Source organism: Mus musculus, chromosome 6, assembly GCF_000001635.26.
Source record: "Mus musculus strain C57BL/6J chromosome 6, GRCm38.p6 C57BL/6J".
NCBI classification, from domain to species: Eukaryota; Metazoa; Chordata; class Mammalia; order Rodentia; family Muridae; genus Mus; species Mus musculus.
The window spans coordinates 8,191,386-8,206,166 of record NC_000072.6 but is presented as its reverse complement, the minus strand read 5'-3'; the positions used below and the strand labels follow the sequence as shown (position 1 = coordinate 8,206,166).

Here is a 14,781-nt window from a genome sequence, read left to right as displayed (position 1 = left end):
CTCCTTGCTTCTTGCCCCACCACCCTTTCTTCAGTCATTATCACACTTCCAGCTGACGTATGGAAGGAGTACATACTTCTGTTCTTGTGAGACCTGCAAATATCAGGTTTTTCTTTGCATGGGTATCTTCAACTCTCTATTTTTGCTGCATCCAACCTTTACATACACAAATCACTCTGTTTTCCCCAAAAGACGGGATCATACTTGCTCTCTCGAATCCCACTTTCCTGTGTCTTCCTAATATTTACTCCACTTCATCTTTCATGCCTACCATGCTATTTGCCAAAGTCAACATTGATATTCACTCTGCCGGTTTCAAAGACCAAGGCTTCCCCCTTGCAGGTCACACACACTTGACTGATTGTCCCTCTTGAAATACTTTCTCCACTTGGCTCAACACCATTATTCTCATTTTGTTTAGTTTTGGTCCCTGTAAGTTGGCCAATTTGCTGACAGGACAAATTGTTGCTTCTGTGCTCTACAACAGTGTCTTCTTGAAAGTTGTAAAGTTTTTTAACTACAATAATGCATGAATTATACTCTCCTTAATCCAAGCCTTACTTATCAAAGACTGCATAAGAATTCATGTATGCAGTCATGCCTTATTTACCTACAATTATCCTCCATTAAGTTTTCCAGTTCAAAGTGTTCACTTTTCATTATCTTTTCCTTTCCTCCCCTTCCTGCCTGTCTTAGGGTTTCCATAGCTGTGAGAGACACCATGATCAAGGCAATTCTTATAAAGGACAACATTTAATTGGAGCTGGCTTAAAAGTTTAGAGGTTCAGTCCATTATCATCAAATCTGGAAGGATGGCAGTATGCAGGCAGACATGATGCTGAAGGAGCTGAGAGTTGTACATCTTGTTCCAAACGCAAACTGGAGATTGGCTTCCAGATAGCTAAGAGAAGAGTCTCAAAACCCACCTGGATAGTGACACACTCCCTCGCACAAGGCCACACCTCCAAATAAACAGGTGCCACTCCCTGTGCCAAGCTTACCCAAACCACCACACTTCCTCATATTTCTTTCTTCCTTTCCTTTTTTTTTTTTTAATCTTTTAAATTCTTTGTTTTGTTCGTTTAAGACAAGGTCTTCTTGTATTGACTAGGTTAATCACAAACTTCTGCACCTTCTCCCTCCACCTCCTGAGTGCTGGGATTACAACTGTATGCTACTTCATTTGGACCATCACATTATAAAAGCATACCTGCCTCCAAGTTTTAGGAGGGCATGTGATTATTGGGTTTGAAAAAACAGAGGGGGGGGGCAGAGATCCTTAGACTTCCCTTCCAGCTGGATGTAGTTATAAGCATTGAGGTGTGAGTAAAACTGGATAATGTTCTTTAGAAGAGAGGCTTCTTGTATCCACTGCTTGGCAAATGGCAGTGCCAAGTTATATATCCAGAAATTAAAGGCAGCTCTTTAACCCAAGCTTTAGCATTGTTTTGGAAAGCTGAAGGCTACTTTCTTGGATCACTCAAATTTCTGGATAATTATACAAGACAAAATTAACATCATCCTTTTAAAGTTATATTCAATCTCTTATTGGACAGTAATTGAGTAAACTGTATTTGCTACTTAGAAACAGATAGTGTCAAATTCTGATAGTCTCTCTGCTCCCATAGAACCATTGTTTAGATATTTCTTCTCGAGGAGACAATAGTTTTGCCAAGTGGGTTCTGATCCCTTCTTCCTGATCACTTCATCTGTGTAACTAAACTGGCCATCTTAAAAGCTCCTTAAGGGACCCTTTATTTAGATTATTCGCTTATTACATAACTTCTCAACCCAGTCTCAAGATGTTAGTATGGCAGGTGGTTATAATTAATGTGATGGTCAGTTTTTGTTAACTAGACATAATTTAGACTCATCTGAGATGAGGGACCCTCAATTGAGGAATTACGCTCATCAGATAGGCCTGTAAGCATGTCTGGAGAGCATCTTCTTTATTGCTAATTGATGCTGAAGGTTCCACCCAGCCCAATGTGGAGGTTACCATTCCAAGGCAGGCGGACTACGCTGACTAAAAAAAGGAGCTGAACCAGTAAGGCATGTAAACCAGTCAGTGTTCTTCCATGGTCTCTGCTTCAGTTCCTGCCTTGAACTTCTACCCTGACTTCTCTCAGTGATGAACTGTCACCTGAAGTGTAAGGTACCAAAAACTCTTTTTTATTCAAGTTGCTTTTGGTTGTAGCATTTATCACAATGGAAAGCAAGCTAGGTGAGAAGTTGGGGAAAACTTTGGAGCTTATGAAAGAAAGATGAGATTTCAACACCTGTAAGTCATATAAAGTACTCAGAAATTGCTGGTTGTTTGTGAGCCTAGAGGCTGCCTGGGGCTGAGAACAAAGAAAAACAAACCCGAGCATGCCCCGTAGTTAAAACATTCCTGGGAACAGCTTGACCATAAAGATAAAGAGGAATGTGAGGACATAACAGGGCTATCTGAACTGAGTCAACAACTCACAGAACTCTGACACCCTGCACCCTGACCTGCACGTATTCTTTTGCTGATGTTTGAATAAGCCAATAGTGTGTCACTATGCTGAATTCCCCACCCCTATGTCCTTTACCCCATAAAAACCCCTAGCTTTTTTTGGGGTAGAATCCACTGTCTCCTGTGTGAGATACGTTTCCAACCAGAGCTTCCTCATTAAACTGCCTTGTGTGTTTGCAGCAAGAAGGATTCTCGTGTTTCTTTGGGTGCACTCTCTCTCCCGGGACTAGAGTGGGGGTCCCCGAAAGGGGGTCTTACACTTAGAGCTAGAAAAGAAATTGAGTGTTTGGAACTTAATGAGCTCTTATTGAAGGATTATGGAAGATAAGAATGAATCCTGGTAGAAGAGCAGATAAATGAGACGTGGCTTGTGACGCTTCAGAGGAAGCCTTTCGGCGTTCCTCAAAGACTCTCTTGGGGCTCTTTCTGTGATATATTTGAATTAAGAAGTGCACACTTCTGTGCTTTGCTTTACTGGGACAGTCTTTGCTTGTTAGCTGGAGCTGAAAAATCACCTGGGAGGCAAAATAAAACAATCACAAGAAGAGGAGGGAGGGAGGGAGGGAGGGACATGGGAGGGAAAGGGCTAGAGGGGATCCTGATCTGGTATTGGGTGGGGGGGAAGAACTGACGTCCTGAGGGCCAGCAGAAAGAATGGACATAGGCAACCTTAGGAGATAGGCGGTTTGGAGGGGACCCAAAGGGAAGGACCTTAGATGAAATGTCCTACAGTGAATAGAGGGAACTTGTAGAGCCCACCTCCAGCAGAAAGACAGGGCATCAAGTGAGGGATGGAGTTGCCATTCCACAGTCAAAACTCTGACCCAGAATTTTTCATGACTGAAAGAACTGCAGGGATGAAAATAGAGAGGAACCTGAGGAAAAGAAGGTCTAGCGACAGGCCCAAAGTAGAATCCAGCTCAAGGGGAGGCCCCAAGGCCTGACACTATTACTGAGGATATGGGACGCTCACAAAAAGGGACCTATCATGACTTCCCTTTGAAAGACCCAACAGGCAGCTGAAAGAGTCAGGTGCAGATGTTTTCACCCAAGCAGTGAACAGAAGCTGCTGAACCCTGTGGTTGAATTAGGGGAAAGCTGGAAGAAACCGAGGAAGACCAGCAGTCTCAATGAACCTGGACCCCCAAGATTTCTCAGACACTCTACCACCAACCAGGCAGCATACACCAGCTTATATGAGGCTCCCAACACATATACAGCACAGGACTACCGGGTCTGGGTTCAGTCAGAGAGGATGCACTTAACCCACAAGATACTGGAGGCCCCAGGGAGTTTAGAGGTCTGATGGGGCAGGGGCTGGGGGCGGGGAAATTCTCGTGGAGACAGGGGGGACAGGGAGGAGGTATGGGATGTGGAACCATTGCAGGGTGGACCAGGAGGGGAATAAAATCTGAAGTGTAAGAACAAGAAAAAGGAATAATGTTAACTCCAAGTGTTTGTTAGCACAGACGATTCCCAAGCAAGTCTGCCCTGTCAACAAAATGGAGCCACCAAGCTGAAAGGGTCAGGCTGGCGGTGTCACCAGATCTTTCTGGCAGGAGTAGAACATCTCCAGGTGAGAGATGTTGGAAGCATCCTGTTGAGGACAAGATGGTATGTAAGGAGAATTTTACTTAATACCCAGGAAGAGCTGTTGCATTAAAGCTGACATTAAGAGAACTCAGATATGAGCACCCCAGCATAGCAGCCTCCAAAAAATATATAAGAGTACTTGGACACTTTCTGAATCAGAGCGAGGTATAACCAAGCACGGTGGTACAAGAAGAGATGTCCCCCATAGCCCAGACATTTGGTCCCCAGGTAGTGGCTGTTTGGACAGGCTTAGGAGGTGTGGCCTTGCTGGGCAGAGTTTGTCACTGGGGATGGGCTTTCAGGCTTCAAAGGCCACTCCCTGGTCCATGTTTGCTCTCTCTCCTTCCTGCTTGTGGTTTAAGATGTGAGCTCTCGGCTTGCTGCTCAAGCCTGCCTGATGCCATCCTCCCCTGCCTTGATGGTGATGGACTCTTATTTCTCTGGAAATGTAAGCCTAAATAAAGTCTTCCTTCTATAAGCTGCCTTGGTCAGATGTTTTATCTCAGTAAGAGAAAAATAGCATACCAACTAAGTAGGTTTTGTTGCCCCTCACTACAGCATCAAATATCCTGATACTGCTCTTCATAAGTTTGGGGGAAGAAGAAAGCCACAATTTGGGGAAACAAGGAATTTCAAATGCTTTTTTCTTTTTTTCCACTTCAGGCTTTCAGCCAGAAGCAGCCTGAGCTGAGCAAAAGAAAACCTACAACCTCAGCTCAGTCAGTCCCACGGTGCAAACACTCTAATGATAAAAATATGATGTTTTTTTTTATGATGAGATAGGAAAGGAATCACTCTCTGTCAAAGACTGGCCCAAAGATTCATGGTCTCTGCCTGCATTCCAAGTGGCAAGGAAAATTAAATCCCACTGAAAATGGAGTATGAAAGTGGAGGAGAAAATTTGTATTGTGATGCAGTCAACAGGCTCCTACCCTTTTCTCTTTTAATGAGATAGTAACACTGAGCTGTGATCAGGAAGAAAAACCATTTTTTATGCAACTGAAGTTTGCAGTGCTAGGGGTTGAAGGTGGAACTTTGTGATGCCACACAACTGCTTTATCACTGAGCTACATTTTCAGCTGTAAAAATGCAATTCTTCAGCCAATATAATTACCAGTGATAAAATTTAATAATCAGTATATGGAACTTTCTTTTACACAGAGACTGCCTTGCATAGAGAGTGTGATGTGATCAGACTCTTATGTCATTGGCATCAATCAGAGCCATTCCAGACTGTCCTTGTTGGGTGGCAACTGTCTGCAAGAAAGAAACATTCGCAGTGTGAAGCAGCACTGGGAATGATACTGTGCATCGAGAACCACTCACACATGGTTTGTAAATGACCAAGTGAAGGATGCTTGGATTTAGGTTTTAAATTTTTCTCTATATAGCTCTACTTTTGCTAATATTGAAAAAGAACCTCCGTAGTTGTTTATTTAACTGTGTTAGCATTAATCAAATTCCAGCCCACATTTGTTTTTGATGTATCAGCCAAGGAGATGCACACATCACACTCACTTCTTTGTAAGTATCCCAGGAATAAATGTATTGAGCATAAACTGAAGAGCAGTGAGTGACAGTGTGCATGATGGTGTGCATGACTGTTGGGGGCTGAGCTATTTCAAAAAGGAAGCTGTTCAACTTTTCCCCGTAGGCAACCTTAACCTTTCTTTAATACTATCTGGAGCAGGCTACATTCATATTTAGGATATTAATGTAGGGGGGTTAGTGTATGAGCTTTAGTATGTAAATTTTTAAATGTTATTTTTTGACCCTAAATATATGTAAGCTTCAGCAGCATATTGGAAGATTTAGGGCATCCTATGTTTACATAAGAATACTTATGTTAATTCAGATAAATGTTAAACATGCTTTAAAAAAAATAACCTGTCTTATTGACAAGAGAGTTCTTCTCTCTTGTAACTTTATGGAGATGTTTGAAAAATAAGACTGTCAATCATGAGCCTATAAAGGAGCAGAGGTATTAGCAGCTGCAGTGATGTTATATTATTATCCACAATATTCAATAGATGTTCATCGTGTTAGTCATTCCAATAAAAGCATTGACTCCAGAAGGTTTTGTGGTGGCAATAAAAACTGCTATTACTATGAGCTCTTTGAAAATTTGATTACTAAAAATGACTCCTTTGAAGCTAAAGCTTTCTTTCATTTGTATTTATTTTACCAGGTAGAGTTTAGGAAGTGGAGAATATACAAAGGAATGAAACAATACACTGTTACTTTGAAACTATGTCTACACATATACACAAGGACATAGTGGTATACGTGTTTGCCTAAATTTTCTTCCTTTGGGTTTAAAGTTAACTAAGAAATATACTTTCTATTCAGAGAGAAGGAAATCAGCTGTCCGTATGCATCACTGACCATAGCTTGGGCCTCCCCTGTGATCCAAACCAAATTTCCTGGTTTCTGTTCTTACACCTGGACTTGGGGTTCTTGGCTGTTGGACTTATGGCTCTTGGGCAGTCTATTTCCTAGAAACTGCAGGTTTAGAGAATATCACTCACTGCTTCTCATTCTTGGGTTTGAAAATAAGTATGGAGAAGATGAAGTCACATATATACATGATTTTTGGCACACTTTTATTCTTCCAGTTCAAGCAAAATGGAAACGTGGATACTGGATTTTCATTGTTCAGAATAAATAACACTACTTCTGCAACAGTACAATTGAAATAGGGGCAGAAAGATGCCAAAAAAAATTAGCAGAGATATTACAGAATAGGAAGGTAGAGGAATGGGATCCTTATATATTCTAAGGAATTTTTCAAGGTTAAGTAGCCAAAGCTATTGGAAAGAGAAGACAGTACCAGAATGTACACACTTTCAAGTAGTTCTTCATTCCACAATTATTATTGATGAATAATCATGTGTGTGTGTGTGTGTGTGTGTATGTCTCTGTGTGTGTGTGTGTCTGTCTGTCTGTCTGTCTGTGTGTCGCTATGGGCACTATGACAGAAGTAAAATCATATTGAAGTCCTTCCATTAGGTAATAGAAAATGTGTGTATCTCAGTACAAAATGTCTTAAGTCTTGTTAGATGGATGCTTCCATAGATAATGCTGGAAAGAATCAGAGTGGAAAGAGAGCTTAGAAGCTTTGGGTCAAACCACTTCAATCCAGGCCTCAAAGGGGAAATTTGGATTGTGTGTTTTAAGTCTAGAGAGAGAATGAGCTTCCATTTTACTTCAGTGATGAAGTGATCACACATATGAACCATGTTTCTTTTTATTGTCTGGTTCTCTATTAGCTTCATCAAAGGGCAGGTTCCTTAACTGTGGGTATTTCTTCATAAGAGAGATTTCTTTTTCTTTCTTTCTTTCTTCCTCTCTTTCTTTCTTTCTTTCTTTCTTTCTTTCTTTCTCTCTCTCTCTCTCTCTCTCTCTCTCTCTCTCTCTCTCTCTTTTTCTTTCTTTTTTTTAATAGTGATTTTATTTGCTGTGCATTTTTTTGTCTTTTTTTATTAGATATTTTCTTTATTTACATTTCAAATGCTATCCCTAAAGTTCCCTATACCCCCACCCCCTGCCCTGCTCCCCTACCCACCCACTCCCACTTCTTGGCCCTGGCGTTCCCCTGTACTTAGGCATATAACGTTTGCTAGACCAAGGGGCCTCTCTTCCCAATGATGGCCGACTGGGCCATCTTCTGCTACATATGCAGCTAGAGACACGAGATCTGGGGTACTGGTTAGATTTCTAAAGGGTCAGAAGAGCAAGAAAGCTTCTTCCCTAGAAATCTCCAGCAAACATCTTTGTAGGCTTATTGGTCTGAATTAGGCATTGTATTATATCCTCTTCTAAATGAGTCACTATAGCCCAGTGGTTCTCAACCTGTGGGTTGCAAGTCTTTTGATGGTCACATATCAGATATTTACATTATGATTCATAACAGTAGTGAAATTATAGCTATGAAGTAGCTTCAAAGGTAATTCTATGGTTTGAGATCACCACACTATGAGGAATTGTATGAAAGGGTAACAGCATTAGGAAGGGTGATAACCCCTGCTGTAGCCAAGGAATGGGATTATGCATGTTAATTTATTATTAACCATATGAATATGAATCAATAGTATATATGATAGCAATTTGACTGTGTTAATAGTTGAACAATGTCTGAGCAATAATCAGGAAATAGATTGGTGTTTGATTTGTAGGAAAGTGCTCAGGAAATCAAATTAAATTTGAATTTTAGATACACAATAATTTTTTTTAAAAGTATATGCTAAATATCATAAGATGTACATATGCTAACAGACCATTTTTTTTTAACGAAAACGCAACATCAACTGGATGGCTGACATGTTTTTCTTGTGTGTGTATATGATAATGAGATTTGAACCCAGGGCCTCATTCTAAGCAAGCCCTCAATCAGTAAACCTTATTTCAGGATCACTTACATTCTTTGTAGAAAACTTGGTCAAAGTAGATAACTGGAAGACAACCACAATTCTTCATCTAGGAGAGCCAGGGAAGCTGTCATAGAAAAGGTGAGATGTAAGATGCGGGAAGCAGATGCGGGAATCGGGTGCGACCACATGGGCCAAGATGGCGCCCTGGCCCATTGCCAGGCCCCGTGAAACCAACATGTTTACTGCCTTGCCCGAACATGTGCAGTGAAACTGCATGCGTAAGCTGCCTGCCAAGTTGGATCTGTCAGCCTATCTGTGACCGATCTGAGCTCGTGCCTGGAGCATGTGTGATTCTGATTGGATGAGGTGGTGTGGAGCGAGATGAGGTCAGTTGCTACTACTGTATAAATACTGCCCTTACCCTGAGGGGAAGAGAGCTGTAAGTGGAGAGAGCTGTGCCCCAAGTAAGAGAGCTGTAAGAAAAGAGCTGTGCCCCAAGTAAAAGAGCTGTAAGTAAAAAAGCTGTGGAGTAAGCTGCAAGTAAAGTGGAAGCTGCGTGAACCCGTCCCGGTGTCTGTGTCGTTTCTGTCACTTCCAGCTCAAGGGACAACAACAAGTAATGGCCCGTACAGGGAACTCATCGCTTTGGTCAGCAGCGGTAAGGAAATTTTGGTAAGTAGCGGTAAGGAAATTTGGTAAGCAACAGTTTTTAAAGAAAGCACAGGCCTGTAAGGTTCCCAGAAAAAAAAGGGAGAAAGCATTAAGGATCTCAGGTATAGAGACGAAGGTAAGGTTCCCGGGAAAAAAAGGACGAAGCATTAAGGTTCTCAGGAATAGAGATAAAGCACTAAGGTTCTCAGGAATAGAGACGAAGGGAATTTCAGCAACATGGGTTCAACTGCGACTAAAATAAAAGGAAAGATGTTAGCCATCTGGATCTTAGTCAGGGCATGCTTGGGGGATGCCAGTGGAGAGTACAGTGCTGAAATAGAGGAAGGAACGGCAGCGCTTGAGGAGGTTAAGGAGATTGCTTCTCAGGCTAGCCACCGAAAACCTAAACAGTTTAGACAACAAACCAAAGATATGAAAGAGAAGAAGAAATCTAGCTCTGAAGAGTCTATTAGTGACAGCGACGGGACTGATGGTGCAGTGGCATCTGTAGTCGGATGTTCCGCTGGAGTTTGAGGTGTGGTAGGCCACCTGAACCATCATCCCCTCCGTTGCCTTCTCCTTTCCCCTATAAAGATGAGGGAGACAAAAGGGGAAAGCGTAGTCTTCATGCAAAAGTCTGGAAAAATGTGCCCGCCATTGCAGGGGCCTTCCCAGTATTTCAGGACCAACAGGGGCAATGGTATCATGAACCCCTGGAGTGGAAGGTTGTACAAAGATTGAAGGAGTTGGTTTCAACTTATGGGGTCCAGGCTGCCTTTGCCGTAACTCAGGTTGAGTCCTGCATAGCCCAACTAATTCTTAAGGGTATAAAGGTGGGGCTAGGAGCTTTTGGTAAACAACCTGATGTAAAACAGATTGAGGTACTTGCCTCCACTAATTGGCTTCAGTTGGTCATGAGAAATCCTATGATATACCCCAGAATTATGCGGACTGAGCCAATCTCAGGTGCTGTTAATGTATTTACTGATGGATCCAAGGTGGCATGGGAGTAGTTTATGTTGAAGGAAATTAACCCCAAGCTCATGTATTTCCCTATCAATCTGTACAAGCTGTTGTTGGAGCAGTTAGTATTTGTTTCCTGCATTATTCATATGTCTGGAATGTGTGTAACCTCTGTTCAGTATCAGAATTTTTCCAGAGCTGCAAACCTGTCGCGTGCAATTGGTGTGATGCTGCTAGGAAATTGGAGTCATGATCTCAACACAAAGAAGGAATTGCGAGCATCAATTGTTGCCGTGAACAACACCGTGTGGAGATTGCAACTGCAAAGCAATGGCTGGAGATCATTCAAGGAACTGTGGGATTCTTAAAAAATTGGGGAGGGATGGCCTTTTGGGAGCTCCTGCTGACTGTTGTGTGTGGAGGAATGCTTTGGTGGATGGCACATATGCGAAGGTGGCACAGGGCTGATAAACAAGGCTTAGTGCAGGCTATGGAAGCCTTGGAAGCAGGAACATCCCCCCAATGTTGGCTCAACATGCTGGATTAGTAATCAATGACAGGTAAGACACTCACATGTGCATACCAACCTAAGACAGGATGGCGAAAGTAAGTTCGTCACTCCTATGACGGGTAAGGATGTGGTATGGATGGGGGCAACCTAAGACAGATGCTGATCCCAGACCAACTAATAAAACTAAAAGGGGGAGATGCGGGAAGTGGGTGCGGCCACATGGGCCAAGATGGCGCCCTGGCCCATTGCCAGGCCCCGTGAAACCAACATGTTTACTGCCTTGCCCGAACATGTGCAGTGAAACTGCATGCGTAAGCTGCCTGCCAAGTTGGATCTGTCAGCCTATCTGTGACCGATCTGAGCTCGTGCCTGGAGCATGTGTGATTCTGATTGGATGAGGTGGTGTGGAGCGAGATGAGGTCAGTTGCCACTACTGTATAAATACTGCCCTTACCCTGAGGGGAAGAGAGCTGTAAGTGGAGAGAGCTGTGCCCCAAGTAAGAGAGCTGTAAGAAAAGAGCTGTGGAATAAGCTGCAAGTAAAGCAGAAGCTGCGTGAACCCGTCTTGGTGTCTGTGTTGTTCCTGTCGCTTCCAGCTCAGAGGATCAGGACAGTAAGAGGCTTGATGGATGGGTAAAATGTAGTCAGAAAGATAAGACAAAGTGCTGTGTAGCTCACTCTAGTAAGCATGGTGAGTGAGTTTAGTTTCTAGTGTGTTAGAAATAGTGCCTGACTTTTACACAATATTTTTTATCATGTTTTTCCCTTTCCCAACTCCTCTCAGATTCCCCCTCTCTCTGTCTCTCTCTAAAAAAGAAAAACAATACAAAACAAAAATTAAAATAATGAAAACAAAGCCATCAGAAAACAAAACAATGCAAACCAAAAAGCTCTAACATATACACAAAAGTTAGAGTCTGGTCCACCTTGGCACTAGGCCTGCCCTGGGGCAGACTAGATGCCCCCAGTCACATTCCACTGGAGAAAACTGATGACCCCTTCCAGAAGGTATCAGTTGCAAGTAGCCTGTCTTGGTCTAGGATGGGACTTACGTCCACTTCCCCTTCCCACTGCTGGAATTTGGACTGGTTTCAACCTATGTTGACCTTGTGTGTGTCATCAGTCTGTGATCTGTCATGTGTGTCTCTCCTGTTGTGTGTGGAAGACTGTTTCCTTGGAGTCATCCATCATCATCTCTTCTACATGAGCCATGAGCCTTGAGAGGAGGGATTTGATGAAGACATTCCATTTAGGGCTGAGTGCTCCAGAGTCTCTCACTATCTGCACACGGTCCAATTGTGAGTTTCTATGTTACTTACCACCTACTGCAAGAGGAAGCATCTTTGATGAAGGCTGACCAACATCAAGCATTATCCTAAAGTATAGAAATTGGCAAGCTTTCCTGTAAAGGGTAAGAAAGTAAGTTGTTTAGGATTTGGGGACTAATAATTTAGATATTGACTTCTCTGTTGCAATTTCTCAAGTGTATTCGAAAGCAGCCACCACCAAAAAATAGGCATAGTTCATATCTGTTTAATCTTTATCTTCAGAATAGCTGTTTGGCACGTGTAATGTACTTTATACTGGTAAATGATCACATGTCATTTGAAGCCTCTGAGAAGCTAGCTCTAGAAGTAGTGTTGCCCACTCCCTATTTCAGACCCAGACACTTTTATGTTATATCTCCAAGACTTCTTGTCAAGGATTAGCTGGGCTCCCTAACTCATCAGTAAAGAAGAACGAGAATAGCAAAACAGTGCAAAAGTAAAAACATCATGCCCTGGAAAACAGCCAGAAGGCAGACTATTTCTAACAGAGGTTACTATTGTTTATTCCATAATATAAAAATTCCTGCAGTGGGAAAGAGAAGTCAGAAGCTCAACCGTGGGAAATTCATCCATTCAGAGGCAGCTCTATCAGCAAGCACAAAGGACAAATACAAATTCCCTGTTGGGTGAGTTTGTTTGTTTATTTTTGTTTTTTATTTTGTTTGTTTTTAGATGTTTGTTAAGCCCCCAACTTGATTATGCAACATTTCTGCCATTATTTATCCTTTTACTTGGAAGTCTCACCTGAGGGAAAGCTGATTTGCTTGGGACTCTATCAGGAACTCCATCTAACCTAATGGGCTTCTCTAGTCAGTCTCTCTCTCTCTCTCTCTCTCTCTCTCTCTCTCTCTCTTTCTCACACACACACATATCTATTATCCATCTGTTTATCTATCATCTATCTACCATCCATCCATTTATCTATCATCTATCTTTTTACCTATCTATATCTATCTATATCCATTTCTTTCTATTTATTCTTTAACTTTAAATTACAGAATACTTAACAAAGCCACTCACTCAAAATTGTGTGTCTGGCTATTTGTAGATCATTCTCCAGACCATAGGGAACAGCAGGTTTGGCACAGAAGAAAGTTTGCTGACAAATGTTGTACATTGCTCACCTATATTGTATGATATTTGGTTTCTTTGTTTTGCTTTATTTTTGAAGTTTTAGCTACGGCCTCACACTGTAGCTGAAGCTGGCCTGGAACTCATTATGTCACATTGGCCTCTAAAGTAATCTTACATCCTTAGCTTTCCAAGTGCTACCATGACTGATAAATATCTATTGCAAATTATGTTGCATTTGGCCACAAAGAACCCCTCGTTCTTTCTATAGAGTTCACTGAGACCATCAGCTATACTACTTCTAACAAGATGGAAAGTTATCCACATACAAGTTGAGTAATTGCAACAAAGAGCAATTTGTCCCCAAAGTTTGAAAAGTTTACTTTCTATCCCTTTACAGGGAAGCTTGCCAACATCTTTTCTACATGATAACATTTGGTATGACTCCACCCTCCCTCTTCAGAGAAACTTGTTGAAGTAGATGGGAATTAACACAGACAGCCTCAACTGGACAATGTGCAGAGAGAGAGAGACTTTGGAGCACTCAGTTCCAAATAGGATGTCTTCATCAAACCCCTGCCCTCAAGGCTCAAGTTCTATGCAGAAGAGTTGATGATGGAAGACTCCAGGAAAGCAGTGTCTCCAGACACAACAGGTCAGAATATACCATTCATCTGTATAGTATTGGATTAGTAATGAGTACATGATCCTGGGACTCTTGTGATCACAAAGAAGATAGTTTCTGATCTCCGTTTTTCTTTTTCTTTCTTTCTTTCTTTCTTTCTTTCTTTCTTTCTTTCTTTCTTTCTTTCTTTCTTTCTTTCTTTCTATTTTCTTTCTTTCTTTTCTTCTCTTTCTTTTTCCTCCCTTCATTTCCTTCCCTTCTTTCTTTTCCTTCCCTTCTTTTCTTTTCTTTCTTTCTTTCTTTCTTTCTTTCTTTCTTTCTTTCTTTCTTTCTTTCTCCCTCCCTCTCCTTCTCCCTTCCCCCCTCTCCCCCCCCTCTCCCTCTCTCTCCCCCCCTCTCTCTTTCTTCTTGTCCTGGTATTGAGTTGATGTGCATCTGGAGCTGCCAGTTGTGCCTCCCAGTTACAGGAAACATGTTTGAATTTAGAGAAACAAGGCTGGGCTGAGAAATGCAAAGAATGTGCTAACTAGATTGTCCTGCAGAACAGCAGAATCTATGTTGTATTTTGACACACAGCACCTCAAGCACATCTTTGTCATTACCAGTTAAAACGTGAACATTAACAAATACTGTGGCCTGGTTTTTGCATATCCTAGTTTGATATGGACTTTTGTCACTAATGGTGAAAAAACATATTATCTTCAAAGCACAGAAAGTCATTCAATTAAAGTTGTGCTTTTGTTAAATGCACTTGGTATCCAGGATAGATTGTAGAAGAGTTACAGGGAAGGAATATAAGGGGCAAGCAATCAACTTAAGAAGTTAACTGCCTCAGCTGGAGTCTGAAACCTAAACTGTGCCCTTAACTTGGATTTCAGTGTGTTTGGAGGCATCTAGTGAGTGGATTGGGTGTCCCTAACAATAGTCATCAGAATTTCAATTATAGACTCTACAAATATATCATAACATTTTATAACATTTCTAGAAATTATCTGCTATTCTGGACAATGTGTAAAGAGTGAGACACTTTGGAGCATGTGTAAACTATCTACAGTTAAGAAAATATGAGCAATTATTAATTGCTGTCTATTTTAAAGAGACTTTTACTGGAACACCACTGTGCCCATTTGCTTACATATTTGTCTGAGGCTGCCTTTGTGCTATATAAA

At 41.7% G+C, this 14,781-nt stretch overlaps 1 protein-coding gene across 2 annotated transcripts in view; it reads left to right on the top strand.

Moving 5' to 3' along the window:
- Positions 1–12,457: 12,457 nt before the first annotated feature.
- The window catches only part of Col28a1 (collagen, type XXVIII, alpha 1), a 196,610-nt gene continuing 194,286 nt past the window's right edge, over positions 12,458–14,781 (top strand). Inside the window, exons 1-2 of one of the 2 annotated variants that reach the window (XM_017321502.1) lie at positions 12,458–12,542; positions 13,388–13,642. The gene's annotated coding sequence lies outside the window, so the exon portion shown is untranslated. Of the gene's footprint in view, positions 12,543–13,387; positions 13,643–14,781 lie in introns of those variants that run through there. The other variant, NM_001037865.1, reaches the window with a different exon arrangement.